The 2,956-nt window shown below is 38.4% G+C and overlaps 1 protein-coding gene across 3 annotated transcripts in view; it reads left to right on the plus strand.

Moving 5' to 3' along the window:
• Rhoh (ras homolog family member H) overlaps positions 1-2,956 on the plus strand; it is a 34,897-nt gene that overhangs the window by 17,602 nt on the left and 14,339 nt on the right. The window contains exon 2 of one of the 3 annotated variants that reach the window (XM_023702800.1): positions 2,069-2,115. The exons of the other annotated variants lie outside the window; for them this stretch is intronic. The gene's annotated coding sequence lies outside the window, so the exon portion shown is untranslated. The remainder of the gene's footprint in view (positions 1-2,068; positions 2,116-2,956) is intronic. 3 annotated transcript variants of the gene reach the window in all.

A 2,956-nucleotide genomic window follows, 5' to 3' on the forward strand; every position in this document is an offset into this window, starting at 1 on the left:
ATATAAACATATATATATATATATCATATTCAGGAGATATACATATATATATATATATGGTAAACATTTTTAGTTATTTTTCCTTCAGAAAGAAGATTGCAGAGGCAAATACAACTTGCCATAAGTGGATGATCATAGCGAATACAATCTTTTTCTTTTATCCTAGACCAAAGCTGATTACTTTGTATCTTAAATACTAAAAACTTTAAGAAGCTCTTTAAACCGGAGTCTGAATGATCAAAATATGAATTTAGAGTAATAGTTTGTTAACTAGATAACAGTCTAGTTTTTCACTATCAAAATAGCCGTGAAATAAGATTACTTGATATTTTTTGCTTAACGAGAAGGCAATTGTCCATGAGCTATGTTTACTGAATTTTAAGTGATTGATGAAATGGGATCACTGCACATTTCTTCAGTAAGATTTTTGTTTGTTCCAACAACAGATAATATTAAATTGGCAGTGGCAATAGAGTATGAAAGTGCTTTATTTTAACAAAACAGTGACACACCAATGGCCGCAGATAGCAGAAGGATGTCTTTATGCAGTAATGATTCTCTGCTACCGTTTCTTGATATAAAAAAATGATTATCAGTCCTCATGATGCGCCTAACCACAAGATGAGAGGCAGAGTGGCCTTCCCTAAGCATCATTTGTCTACTTGCTGACTGTCAAGCTGGGTCTTTTGTGAAAAGGCCAATCCATAAAAGAGAGAAAATGAAAAAACAAAAGGAGACGGAGGCCTTCCCACATGCAGCTGAGCCTTTGGGGAAGAGGTTTATATCTCTGGGTTTTCTGAATGGGAACCCAGAGGACTGGGCTGGATCTTTGTTTCTCAAGCGTAGTACATGAATCAGTGGTGGCAGGCATCATCTCTTCGGGGCAAGCATGTAAGAAACATCAGATTTTATATGTCTTAAATGTTTATACCTTTTTTCAATGTTTTCATAAAAAATCCACAATTTCATATATTCAATTGCTTACAAGTTATGTTGAGTTCATTTAAAATTGACTTTAAAAAAAAATCAAGTAAGAGTCCAGGTCGTGCGGAGACGCAGCACAAGTGGCTGAACTCTGGAGGCAGAATTAGATGATCCTGGGGGTTGCAACCAACATGATCGTTCTAGTTCTCAGCGACAAGAGGGAAGAAATTTTCATAAACCTTAATGAGAGGCTCGATTTCTGTTGCACAGAGAGCACTTTGCTAGGATTTTGCTTCCCCCATGAACTTCTCTAGCATGCTATACAGTATGAGCAGATCACAAGCTGAATCACTGGATGCTTTCAAGGATGTTTTAGTTCCCTGGGTTATGAGTGTGTGTGTTTTAATTTTTTTTTTCCTGTTTTTTAACATTTTAAATGTTGAAAGAACCCTGCTGGGAGGATTCCTGGACTAAGAGGGAGACTTACAGACCCCGTGGGACCAGCTCACCTTACCGATGGGGAGACTGCAAGAGGGGGACCCTGGGCGACTTGTTCTAGGTCCTATCATTAGTCCAGGATCCATCTCACCCCTGTGCCTTTCTCTCAGAAATGACTATACTGTGCCGCTCCCCTCCCCTAGCGAATGTTTCCTCTTTCTAGACTGGATCACAGGATGAATTCATGTCTTCTTTTGCAGAGGGGCCACAAGATTTTATTTTTACAATTCTTTTTTATTATAGAAGTAGTACATATTTATGAAGGAAATTTGGAAAATGTAGATAGGCATAAAAAGAGAAGGCTTTCACGTCAGCATGAGAGCAATCAGCATCTTATCAATCATTTTTCTTCTCCATTTTTATTAAGAAATCAGGATCAGGCCAGGGAGATGGCTCAGTAGAGTAAGTGCTTCCCTGGCAAGCGCAAGGGTCTGAATTCAATCCCCAGTTCTGCCAAAAAAATAAAAAAAAAGAAAAAAGAAAGAAAGAAAAAAGAAAGAAAGAAAGAAAGAAAGAAGAAAGAAAGAAAGAAAGAAAGAAAGAAAGAAAGAAAGAAAGAAAGAAAGAAAGGAAGAAAGAAAAAGAAATCAGGATCATACTATTTTGAACTTGCTATCTTGGTGTCTTGCGTTTACATTCATTGTAGTGCTTCCTCTCAGATTCTCCCTCCTGTGGTCCGGTGCTGAGAGCAAGGTAATTGATACAAAGAAAGCTGCTTCTCTTCCCTCTATTTTCAGCTCTTACTATCTAGGGTCACAGCGGAGTGGGACCTCTGTTTGCTGAGGTACAGCAGCCCCATTCTGTGTGGCCTTCCCGTTCCTCTGCCCCATAATATTACTTCTTTTAGATATAAAGGAAAAACTGAGTTTAAAATTTTTTTTTAATGTTGTTTAAAAGCCTCTGGGCCTACTCTAAACCATATGAACATTTTCTTTATTATCTTCTGTCTCGTTAGGGTTTTAAAAAGTAGATTTTGTTTAAAGCCAATTAAAGGGAGACATTTTTTTCAGACTTCTATGATTTTGTAATTTAATGTTAATAGGACATTATATATGCATAAGCAATGAATTAAACCATCAATAAAAGAATTTTACTCTGGGGTATTCTGGTAGTATCTGGGACATTATGAATTTGTTTCTGCTCATTTCTTGATATTTGTTGTGAAGAACTTAACGAGAGGCTGCGCGTCAAGGGAAATGTTTAATCCTGTAGCTGCAGCAAATCCATATACACAGAAAGTACACATCTGTATTTCAAAAGAGAAGTCAGAGGCTAAGAAAATCTGGACAAGCCTATGTTCTTATGTTGCTCCTTTGTTCCTCTTCCTCCTTAAACAACTGAGGGAATGACTGCTGAGTTGCCTGTGCCCGTTTCCCTACCGAGAGGAGTGTAGAAGGGGAACTGAGATTTCCCAGCGAGCGTGCAGTTGCCCCTCACAGCACTGATACCATTTGTCTGTCTGGACCAAAGTCCTCCTGGAAGAAGGAGGGTAGATCGCACCAAGGACGCCGGAAGTCTGTGCTATGTTTCTATG

This window comes from Octodon degus, unplaced genomic scaffold, assembly GCF_000260255.1.
Source record: "Octodon degus isolate 3935 unplaced genomic scaffold, OctDeg1.0 scaffold00158, whole genome shotgun sequence".
Lineage (NCBI taxonomy): Eukaryota > Metazoa > Chordata > Mammalia > Rodentia > Octodontidae > Octodon > Octodon degus.